Source organism: Hyperolius riggenbachi, chromosome 4 (genome assembly GCF_040937935.1).
Source record: "Hyperolius riggenbachi isolate aHypRig1 chromosome 4, aHypRig1.pri, whole genome shotgun sequence".
Lineage (NCBI taxonomy): Eukaryota > Metazoa > Chordata > Amphibia > Anura > Hyperoliidae > Hyperolius > Hyperolius riggenbachi.
In genome coordinates this window covers 460524702-460537292 of record NC_090649.1, presented here as the reverse complement: position 1 = coordinate 460537292, position 12591 = coordinate 460524702, and the positions used below count along the sequence as shown (strand labels likewise).

At 47.6% G+C, this 12591-nt stretch overlaps 1 protein-coding gene across 1 annotated transcript in view; it reads right to left on the bottom strand.

Annotated features, from left to right (window-relative positions):
- Positions 1-2805: 2805 nt before the first annotated feature.
- The window catches only part of LOC137504415 (uncharacterized), a 33968-nt gene continuing 24182 nt past the window's right edge, over positions 2806-12591 (bottom strand). The window contains exon 2 of the mRNA XM_068232817.1: positions 2806-8830. The gene's annotated coding sequence lies outside the window, so the exon portion shown is untranslated. The remainder of the gene's footprint in view (positions 8831-12591) is intronic.

Sequence of the window (12591 nt, the reverse complement as noted above, 5' to 3'; positions counted from 1 at the left end):
TCACAGAATCATTCAGGTGTTCATTGGCAAACTTCAGACGGGCCTGCACATGTGCCTTCTTGAGCAGGGGGACCTTGCGAGCCCTGCAGGATTTTAATCCATTGCGGTGTAATGCGTTTCCAATGGTTTTCTTGGTGACTGTGGTCCCTGCTAATTTGAGGTCATTCACTAACTCCTCCCGTGTAGTTTTAGGATGCTTTTTCACCTTTTATCAGAACCATTGACACCTCACGAGGTGAGATCTTGCGTGGAGCCCCAGAGCGAGGTTGATTGATGGTCATTTTGTGCTCCTTCCATTTTCGAACAATCGCACCAACAGTTGTCACCTTCTCTCCCAGCTTCTTGCTAATGGTTTTGTAGCCCATTCCAGCCTTGTGCAGGTCTACAATTTTGTCTCTGACATCCTTGGACAGCTCTTTGGTCTTTCCCATGTTGGAGAGTTTGGAGCCTGCTTGATTGATTGATTCTGTGGACAGGTGTCTTTTATACAGGTGACTAGTTAAGACAGGTGTCCTTAATGAGGGTGACTAATTGAGTAGAAGTGTCTAACCACTCTGTGGGAGCCAGAACTCTTAATGGTTGGTAGGGGTTCAAAAACTTATTTCACTCAATGAAATGCAAATCAGTTGCTATCTTTTATTTAAGGTTATTTTTTCGACTTTCCTTTTGATGTGCTATCTGCCACTGTTAAAATAAACCTACCATTGAAATGATACTGTTCTGAGACTTTTCATTTCTTTGTCATTGGACAAACTTACAAAATCAGTGAGGGGTCAAATAATTATTTCCTCCACTGTAACTCATCACTAAGTTATATGTGTCATCACTAAGTATATGATCGCCGGGATCACTGTGCCTGCGCGTGTCCGCAAGCCCTCTGCGCATGACATCATGATTTACATCATGCGGTCGCACGGCAACGGGCTCTGAATAGTACAGAAATTTCTCAGAGCCTGTTTGAGCACACCATTCCAGCACAGGACTCTCCCCATCTTCAGCAGCACTCCCGTCACGTACAAGCACATCCGATCTGGTCATGTGCGAGTAAAGACTGCGTATGCCGAGTAGAACAAAGCCACTTGTGCACAGCTTCCTTCCTCTGTGCACAAGTGCTTCCTTCTACTGGGCATATACGCCTCTTACTCTCGTATGCCCAGTCCGGAAGTACGCATCTACCACAAGAAATCTGTATGACACACTCCGGAATATAAGACGCACCTAGGTTTAGAGGGCAAAAACCAGGGGAAAACATATATACTAAACCTGGTGCATCCATGTTCCAGGAACAGCTTGTATATCTTCTCCCCCAAATGGTGTCCTCCTGCATCCCCCCCATGTATCCCTGCATGTGTATTTCCCTCCCACTTGTGTCTACTGCCCCCCCCCCCCGCGTGTTTATCGGCAGCTGGCTTACCTAATCCACCATACCCGCGGGGATTGCAGACCTCCTTTGCATCCGCGCGGCTCCCCCTAGTTTTTGACTTGTGAGAATCGCGTTATCATCACAAGCCAATAACTAGAGCAAGTTGCACGGATGTGAAGGAGGTCTGCAATCACCGCGGGCATGGCGGATTAGGTAAGCCAGCTGCCGATAAACACCCGAGAGACCAGGAGACACAAGGGGGAGGGAGTGGAGGCACAGGGAAGGAGCGGCCGCACAGGCAGGGAATCCTCATTGTGGCAGTGGGTCGTATCGGCGGACGTTCATAAGTCGGGGATTCCCTGCATTTGCTGTATAAGACGCAAGGACCTTTTCTCCCCATTTGTTAGGGTCTTATACGGCGGGAAATACGATATTCAACAAGCTGTTGTCGAATAGGTTTAGAGGGACCGTGCGCTGGAACAGTGGGCTACAGGAGGGTCCAGGAAGCTTCTAGACTATCTTGAGTTTACCCACTATTGAGGTAAATATTCAATTTTGTGTTGTTGTTTTTTGCTTCAGGTACACTTTAACCTCCCTGGCGGTATGATTATTTCCAGGTTTTAAGGTCTAAAAGCCTAAAAGCGGTACTTACTTTCTTTTTTTTTTTTTTGCACCTTTTCAGACCCTAAAACTGCAAAACAATCATGCCGCCAGAAAGCCTGCAGCAGCCCCTGCACTTACCTCCTTGGAACCCAGCGCTGCAGTTCTCCCTCTGTACTCCGGGTGGCTCTGTAACCCTGTAGTAAGATTGCCGGCTGTTGTCATGACGACAAGCGGCCATCTCACCAGGGGGATGCAGAGACTCGGAGGGCAGGAAGAAGAAGGCTGAAGAAGGAAGAAGGCTGCTGGCGTCTGGATCCCCAGGGAGGTGAGTTGAAACACCCGCTGAACACTATTGCTCTGCATTAACCTTGCAGCGGTCACCAGGAGTCAGGCTCAGTCTTACCGCTCTGAACTTCGGATTTCCAACCCCCAGCCTGACTCTGGGTTACCTCTAAGGAGTTTAATACAATATCTTGGCAGCCACATTTGTCAAGGATAATAAATGATTGTAAGAGCCTTGATGTAGTCAGTCGGGGTAAGTATATACTCTAAGTGAGAGATCACTGTGATCCTTGCCAATATAGCGCTTTACATAGCTGATGTAATCATAATCAGTCTAAGTTACCATAGCAACGGTCACGTTAGAGTACCAAGGGCACGTTACATGCAGCCAGAAGTAACTGTAATATTGCCGTGCGCTGTCTGTGCATGGCAATATTATTATGCCTTTGTGCATCAGGCTTCAAGTGTCACCCACATAACAAATGTTATTCCACAGATGTCCCTTACAACACAAATGCATAGTATGTGCCCCCCAAATAATGCTATTACACAGCATGTGTCTCCCATTAATTTTACATACATTTAAAATATATCTCCCAATAACAAAGTTACACAGCAGGTGCCCCCACATATTATACAGCATGTGTCCCCCAAACAATACAACCATACAGCATCTGTCCCCCAAATAACACAATTACACATAGAACATCCATGAGACGCCCCCTGCACCGTGTACGCAACAAGTTTAGTATATTTTTCCCCTGGTGCGTCTTATGGTCGGGAGCGTCTTATAGGTTCAAAAAATATGGTACGTAGGGCTCAATTCACTAAGCATTACCACATCCAGTAATGCAGAAAACAGCTGATTTTACCAAACAGTTTGTTAAATGTAAATTACCTAAGGCTGTTACGGCATGGAAAAGTAAAGTTGCCGACTTATGCGGTAAATACATCTATAAATATCAATTCACAAAGATTAGAGTATTCGGTAAAAGTAGTGACATGTTAGAAATGTTACCTCCAGCCTGGAGCTGTCAGTAACTGACAATAAGCTATGCGGTAAACTGGGCAGGTAAAGCAGACAGCCAATAGGAGGAACCAACCCGTCCTACTCCTCCCTACATTGGTGCCAATATACTGCTGGGCGGGACATCAGAATGTTAAAAATAAAAAAATAATGAGATGCAGGAGCTATTCAGAGAGGTTTCCCCTGCACCCCTTTAGAAACGCCAATTTATAGACTAATACAGGAAGGGCCCTCTAGTGGCTTGCATAAAGATTAAAGGGGCATGTGGGATGCCTACATGCAAAAAGGGCACCAGGAATAGCAGTGGTATTTTTTCATAATTTGGGCTCAGTCTTGCCAGCGCCCAAATTACCCTCTGAGCACCGCCATAGCTAATTCACATTACAGTCTATGGTGGCGCCCAAAAGTCCACCACCCTTTTTGCCTGTCTCGATGAGGGATGCCGTTTACTATTGTAAGCATTACAATAGTGGCCAGAAGTGGGAGAGAATCACCACAGCAGAACCCAGCTTACCGCCGAGACCTATTCCAGGGCTCGTTCTACTTTTTGCCGAACAAGTCTGAGAGAACTGAAGCTGTGTATTTCTGTAAATTACCAACTATCCCCACATGTGTGAAAATTTTTGTGAATTCGGAAAAAAATGTGAATTGAACCCCTTGTCATTCAAAAATTATTAACAAGCTATAATTGTACTTTTTAACTTATATTAGAGGAACCGTGCTGAAAAAGAGGTGTGTTTGGAGGTGGATGCAAAATCACTACTTCTATGGCCGCCTTTTTTCTTAGATACGCCACTGACCACGTGTCATTCAATAGCACAATTACACATCAACTATCCCCCAAAATACACAATTAGCATTTGTGCACCATTAATGCAACTATTCAGCACGTGTCCCCTAATAACATAACTCAATTACATGCAGTGTTCTCCCCAGGCTCTTTTAGCCGGGTGCTCCGCTCGGCTAGTTTTGGGGAGCACCCGGCTGTTATCTGCTCGCCCCCTCCTCTGCTGTAAGCAGGGGAGTGCCAGCCCTGCATTCTCTCATCTCCCCCCACCCGACTACTTTTTCATGCCACCCGGATGGGAAAAAAATTCTGGGGAGAACACGGACATGTTGCCCACATTACACATGTATTCATCAGTTGTCCCCTATGACACAATTACACAGTATGTGTGTCGCAAAAAATGCCAATTACACAGTATGTCTCAATAATATATTTAAAATGTATCCCCTAATAACAAAGTTAAACAGCAGGTGTCCCCCAATGACAATTATAAAGCATGTGACCCCAAAATAACACAATTCTACAGCAGGTATCCCCCAAGTAACAGGATTAGCCTGCAAGTGTCCTCCAAAGCAATTTCAGAGCAGAGAGGAAGTTCTGAGTTCAGGACCACTTTAAAGTGTACCCAAGATGACATGTGACATGATGAGATAAAGCTACATGTACAGTACAAAACATTAATAACCAGGCTGTTTTAGTTGTTTTATTTTGCTGCCTGAAAGAGTTAATTTCTAGGCATGGAAGTGACAGCTTCTGTCTTGTCAGTACCTTGTCGGGAATATTGTAACCATCACCGATAAGTTAATTACAGCCATAAGTTTTCCTGGCAGAATACAAGAATTCTGAGCTCAGAGATATAAAAAGGTCAATAGTTCATGTATTTTAAAGAGGCCCAGAGATGAAGAAAGGGGCCGTTTTTTTAACTGAACCGGGGCCTCCTCCAGCCCCATAAGCATGGATGCATCCCTCGCCAATCTCCGTTAAGCCGCAATCTTTTCCGGTAAGCGGCTCAGTGATGTCAGCAGGGGGCCTTCTGCGCAAGCACAGAAGGCCCTGGCTGACGTCATTCAGTCAGACTGAGCCACGTACTGGGGTTTGATTGCGGCTGAACGGAGGATTCCATGAGAACTGCAGGAAGCCCCGGGTAAGTAAAAAACAAACAAACAAAAAAAAAAACACCTTTCTTCATCTCAGAGTAACTTTAAGTCTGGGACACTTAATAGGCTGCCACTTATTAGAGACAGTAAAACATTCAACCTACTTTATACAGGTTTAAATATAAAAGAAAGCCATGGGATACGTTAAGTCATTTTTTAGGAGTAGGAAAATAAATATAATGGTTTATCTCATCAGTTTATATTCACCTCAGGTTCACTTTAAATAGAGATGGTTAAGGACATACAAAGTTCATTTAATTTTGTGTTAATTTATTTTATGCAAACTGACCGGATACATTTGAGTGCCCCAATACCAAGCTGCGTACATTTGTATGAGCTTGCATGTACTATATCAGTGTATCATTGACTTTTCCTAGTCTTAGGCCTGGGACCCACTGGGAGCACCTTTGCAGCATTTGCCAATCGGCAGTTATTGGCAACGCGCTACACCAATGAATCCCTATCCCACTTGCAGCCATTAACAAAAATTGCTGCTTGCGGGATTTTGGAAGCGATCACATCAGTGGCTGCAGTAGCCAAATCGCGATCGCAGCACTTCTGTGTGCAAAGCGCATGTGGGTGGTCCCAGGCAGGCATGGGCAAAAATTCGGATTCGGGTGAATCCAGATCAACCCGGAAGGAGGAAGTGTTTGTAGTCACGTGAGCGCCGAGTGGAACGCATCGTGGGAGGCGACGAGGGACGGACAAAGAAGACGTCAGAAAGGTAAGTTTGACTACCCCCACCCAGCCCGTACTGCATTACTGGGTGAATCCGGATAGCAACTATCTGGATTAACCCGAATCCGAATTTTTGCCCATGCCTGCCTGGTCCCAGGCCTACAGTCTGTATGGAAAGATGAAAATCCACTTAGCTTGAAAATTTCAGTTGTAAAAGTGGGGGTAAAAAAAAAAAAGAATACAGAATTTAGTCTGTCAAATAAAATTCAGGAGCCAGTTGAACATTTTTTAGGAATAAAATAATTTTGGAGACCTCTGTCATTTGTAAGTCTTCGCCACCTCGCTCCTACGGCACTTTTTTTTTTTTTTTCACAAAAAACGTTGTGATGCAGTATGCTGTTGGGGGGAGAGCACCATTTCTTACCTAAGGACGTTGCTCCTCTAGCCCTCCATCCATGTGGAGTGTACAATCAGCATCTGCAACGACTGCAGTTCAAAGATTCCACCTGTGGAGCGCGGTCCCAGACGCAGTGCATACCAGCAGCTGTATTATTATTATATAGTATTTATATAGTGTTGTCCACCATAGCCTAGGGCCAATTAAAGGGAACCCGAGGTGAGAGGGATATGGAGGCTGCCATATTTATTCCCTTGTAAACCATGCCAGTTGCCTAGCAGCCCTGGTGATCTTCTGGCATAAGTAGTGTCTGAATCACAATCCTGGAACAAGCATATGACTAATCCAGTAAAACCATGCTTGTTCCAGGGTCTATGGCTAAAAGTATTAGAGACTCAGGAAGACTGCCAGGCAACTGGTATTGTTTATAAAGGAAATAAATATTGCAGCCTCCATAGACCTCTCTCCTCGGGTTCCCTTTAAGGGTGATGCTAATTAACTTATCTGTAGGTTTTTCAGATATGGAAGGAAACCCACACAAACTCTATGCAGATAGTGCCCTAGCTGAGATTCTAACCAGGGACCGAGCACTGCTGCCCGAGACTGACAGACTACATCTCCTGTCATGCTTTGCAGCCAGAATCTAAACTGCGGAGTAGAGGAGTAGCCCCCTTAGGTAAGCAATAGTACTCCCCCAAACCATCCGCCCCCAAATGGCACACTGCATTACGAACCTCCCGTATAGGGAGCTTTAGTGTAAAACAAAAAAGTGTCCTGGGAGCTCAGCGCCCTTTAAAGCTCACCTATTGGACCTTTAAGGCTGCTTTCACAGTGGGTCGTTACAGGCGCACGTTAGTGCAGCCTGTAACGCAGCCCAACACACAGTAATGAAAAAATCAATGGGCTGTTCACAGTGCCCACATTGCGTTACATTGTAACGCTGCACGTTAAGTGAAAGTACTGCATGCAGTACTTTATACACGTTATTAGCCGTGTTAGACTGTGTGCACATGCTCAGTAATGTTGTTTTTTCCGTGCACGAGGAGGAGGGGAGAGTCCGATAGTGATCCCAGCCACATGGCTAATTAATATTCACTGCACTGCTTTCTTCCTGGAGCGGCCGCTTATTGGCTGGCGGGACCACGTGATGCGGAGTGTTCCACTCACGTGGTCTCCACCGGCGCATGCGTCAAATAGTACACATCACGGACGCATCAAGAGCAGCTTAACGCGGCTCTATGTAGCGTCCTCTAATACCACCACCATGCGTTGCGTTAGGGGCACGTTATGCGACCTTGACGTCACATCTAACGCAACGTCTTAGTGGGAAAGAGGCCTAAAAGTGATGCATGGCTTCACTGACCAATAGGGATGCTCAGCTCAATTGGCCCAATGACATCACCTCCAATCTCTGGAGCTACAGAAGACATGCAGAAAGATGGAGCATACCACAAATATACATCTTCTTTAAGCCCCCTCTACGCCATGCAGATCGAATTCGATTAGATTAAATCCGACATGTCCGATCGAAATTTGATCGGTAGTGTGGTCGAATTTGCATAGTTATCAATGCAAAATCAACCACACTACCGATGGAATCCCGATCGGACATGTCAGATTTAATCGATCGCATGCGGAATTGGATGGTGTAGAGGGGACTTTAGAGGTTTTCCAGTGGATAGCTACCATTTCTCCCAACAGAAGGCAAAGCCACCTACTTTTCCAAAGCAAGATAACTGATATCAGGCCTCTTTCACATGAGCAGCTGGCAGGCATTGCATCCACAGTCATTTGCAAGTGCACAGCAGGGCTGTGGGGGTGGTGTCCGGCCCACGGATACACACTGGAGCGGAGTGGTAGCCACACCCAGACATGACACCAGGAAGTTGTGTCCTGCCTTGTAACTTCACCGCCTGGTTACAAATGCTGCTGGCAAAAGGTACAAACCTGTTGGGTGAGCTGCACAGTAAGCAAACAGTTCAGCCGTCCACATGAAAGAGTCCATCGTGGCTCTGAAATTCAATTTTTCAAGGAAAAAAAAACAACAAAAAATACATCCCAAATGCCCCCAGAAGTACAGTAAACACATGCCCCACTCTGCTGTCTTCCTGCCAAACTAAGATACTAGTGATCATTCCTGCTTGCAAGCAAATTTACTGCAAAACGTATAAGCTTTGAATTAGGCCAATCAAATGCACTTCCTGCCAGTTCAGATTGGCTCAATTCCAAACCGTTTACATCTGCATGCAAGCTGGAATAATTAGCACACCAATGGCCAACTCTGTTCACAGTCTACTAAACCTAGTCATTCCATTAATCTGACGGCAATATCTATACTGGGTGTAGCACGGCCTGTAAAGTCTAGAGACTTCCCGTATCTTTGCACATCATACTGCTACAGTGCTGGGTCTCTCTAACCCAGCAGGTTGAATAGGTTCCTTCAGTGTGCGAGCGTGTCTGTACCGCGAGTATGGTTCGCACAGCTCCAGTAGAATGGAGATCCTCGTGTAAGGCTTTTTCTTTAACGCACAAGTGCCTTCATTGTACTGTGCCATCGCCATATTCACACCCTGAAGACACTGAGGGACCCAGCGCTGAAACAATACTGTGCATGAAGATGCTAGGTATTTTGGTGCTTTATGACTTTCAGAAACACTTTAAAGCAAACCCATGGTGGTCGTGGGAGAATGTGACTCTGAATAGTCTCAGATCTTTTCTTTTAGAACATCGTTCCATGCATCTTTAGTGGCACTCCTGCCACGAACGAGCGCATCCAATGTGGTCATGTGTAAGCATGCCCACTAGGAAGCATCCACTGCAGGAACGAGGCCACAAGAAACCTATTCAACAAGCTCTTGACGAATAGATTTAGAGGGACCCAGCACTGGAATGGTGGGCTACGGGAGGGTCCAGGAAGCCTCTTGACTACCCAGAGGTTTCCCACTACTGCACTGTACTAAGTATCCACATTAGTGTCTATTTCGCTTCAGGTACACTTTAATACTGCACAATATCTTGGCGGCCACATTTCTCAAGGATAATACGGGCTATTTTTGTAAGAGCCTTGATGTAGTCGGCCCTCTTGGGGTAAGTATATACTCGAAGTGAGAGATCACTGTGATCCTTGTCAATATAGCGCTCTACGTGGTCTACACAGCTGATGTGGATGATCATTCTGGGCAAGTACCCTACCATATTGCACAACTGGCAGGTGTACTTGTATGATGTAGAGTCCACCTGCTCCTCCACTATGTACTCCAGGCCCAGGAGAGGATCTTTCTTCATGTGGTTGTTCAGGAAGTACTGCAGCCTGCCCAGTTCCTTCAACTCTTGGGGTGAAGTTTTACTCAGCATCTCCTTGTGTTTACTCCCCACAACATGGTTCCAAAGACCCACAGGTGAGAGAAAGACCACATTGCAAAGCCTGCATGGGCGGTAGTTATCTAATCCTTTTCCGTCATGCAGGAAAAGCCAACTTTCTTCACTCCAATCATCGGGGGGCAATGGACTGGCCTCCTCTGTGGGGGGTGGTCTGGCTTCCTCTAGGGATGAGCCACTAACAAAACTATCTGTGGTGTGAATTTTTTGACGGCCGTATCTGCTTTGGATAACTAAAGCACTCTCTCTGAGCTCTCTGTCATATTCCATCTTAATTAACTGACTGCTAGGCAGCATCCTTTTGTGGTGCTTTATGATATAGCGCTCCATGTGGTCCACTCCAACAACATGAATGAGAGACTGACACAAGTCAGCCTCAACACCGCACAGACTGCAAGTGTACCTGTACGATCCAGAGTCTTGCCTCTCCACTACGTATTCCAGGCCCACGATGGGATCCTTCTCTACGTAGTTGTCCAGGATGTACTGCATCCTGTCCAGTTTATTCACATCTCTGTATTCAACCTTTCTGTGTCGTTTTCCGAAGATGTGGTAGAACAAATTGATGAGTGAATCATTATACACATTGCAGATGGGACAGATATGCTGAACTTTCTTGGTGGCCGGTGGTGGTGGGGCCTGCTTGCAGGTAAGATTGTCAAGGAAAACCCGCTGGCTGGCCGGTGGGGCCTGCTTGCAGGTAAGATTGTCAAGGAGAACCCTCTGGGTGGCCGGTGGGGCCTGCTTGTAGGTAGGACACTTGCGGACACCCCGCTGGGTGATCAGAGTTGGTATGGCCTTCTCATCAACAGGGCGGTTACAGGGAACCAGCTGGGTTCCACTTTGTTTCCTTTGTATTTCTTTGCGCTCATGATCATTCTGGATAGCTAGGGCTCTCAGCTCTCTAAGGTGATGGGTTTTATTGGGGTTTTCAACCATTTTAAGGAGGGACGGGTGATGTTTCGCTATGTAGCCCACCGTGTGCTTCTCCTTCAGGATGTGGCGGAAGACCGTGTAGGCATCGCCCCCCAGGTGACAGAGCTGGCAGGTATACCTGTATTTTTCAGGCTCCAGCTGCTCCTCCACTATATACTCCAGGCCCAGGATTGGCTCCTCCTTCATGTAGGTGTCCAGGAAGTACTGCAGCCTGGCCAACTCCTTCACCTCCCTCGGATTACAGAAGGCCAGCATCTTTCTGTGCTCTTTTTCCCTCAGGACATGGCCAGCCATCTCCTCTGGAGAGCAGGGCTGCGTGCGGCACATGGTGCACTCATACGTAGGTAAAGTCGCCATCACTACTTCCGGGCTGGCTGCTGCTCTCTGCTCTGAGTCTGATTAGACGGCAGCGTGGCTGTATTGTAACGCTCGCGACGTCTCTCTGCTAAGAGATGATCAGAGAATGTGACGAAACGTAGGCGCCGCCCCCTCTTCTCTTATGTAGAATGTTCGGTTCCTGTTGTGATGCTGTGTCGCCGAGCAGCAGAGCCACGCCTACCTGCCGAACGACAGAACACTAGTCTTGTAGTAGTGGGCGGCGTGTTCACTGCCGTTCGTTCAGTATGTTGTAGCTGTAGAGTGTCTCCCCCATCCTGTGTTCCCAGCGCTTGTCCACCAGTGTTCCAGCCGTCCTGTATCCTCAAACTGTGCCCCAGCCTTACATTAACTGGGTGTCCTGAAAGTGTGCCCAGGGTGTCCTTGGTGCCTAAAGTGTATCCCAGTCTCCCTGTGTCTCCAAAGCCTGTCCCAGCTGTCGTGTGTGCCAGATTTCACCAAAGTGTGTCTCCGCTGTCCTGTGTCTCCCAGCTTTCCTGTATCTCCGAAGTGTGTCTCGGCAGTCCTGTGTCTCCCAGCTTTCCTGTATCCCCGAAGTGTGTCTCCGCTGTCCTGTGTTTACCAGCTTTCCTGTATCCGAAGTGTGTCTCCCAGCTTTCCTGTATCCCCGAAGTGTGTCTTCGCTGTCCTGTGTTTCCCAGCTTTCCTGTGTCCCTGAACTGGGTCTCCGCTGTCCTGGGTCTTCCAGCTTTCCTGTATCCCCGAAGTGTGTCTCCCAGCTTTCCTGTATCTCCCAGCTTTCCTGTATCCCCGAAGTGTGTCTCCGCTGTCCTGTGTCTCCCAGCTTTCCTGTATCCCCGAAGTGTGTCTCCGCTGTCCTGTGTCTCCCAGCTTTCCTGTATCTCCGAAGTGTGTCTCCGCTGTCCTGTGTCTCCCAGCTTTCCTGTGTCTCCCAGCTTTCCTGTATCCCCGAAGTGTGTCTCCGCTGTCCTATGTCTACTAGCTTTCCTGTATCCCCGAAGTGTGTCTCCGCTGTCCTGTGTCTCCCAGCTTTCCTGTATCCCCGAAGCGTGTCTCCGCTGTCCTGTGTCTCCCAGCTTTCCTGTATCCCCGAAGTGTGTCTCCGCAGTCCTGGGTCTCCCAGCTTTCCTGTATCCCCGAAGTGTGTCTCCGCTGTCCTGTGTCTCCCAGCTTCCCTGTATCCCCGAAGTGTGTCTCCGCTGTCGTGTGTCTCCCAGCTTTCCTGTATCCCCGAAGTGTGTCCCCGCTGTCCTGTGTCTCCCAGCTTTCCTGTATCCCCAAAGTGTGTCCGCTGTCCTGTGTCTCCCAGCTTTCCTGTATCCCCGAAGTGTGTCTCCGCAGTCCTGGGTCTCCCAGCTTTCCTGTATCCCCGAAGTGTGTCTCCGCTGTCCTGTGTCTCCCAGCTTCCCTGTATCCCCGAAGTGTGTCTCCGCTGTCGTGTGTCTCCCAGCTTTCCTGTATCCCCGAAGTGTGTCTCCGCTGTCCTGTGTCTCCCAGCTTTCCTGTATCCCCAAAGTGTGTCCGCTGTCCTGTGTCTCCCAGCTTTCCTGTATCCCCAAAGTGTGTCCGCTGTCCTGTGTCTCCCAGCTTTCCTGTATCCCCGAAGTGTGTCTCCACTTACCTGTG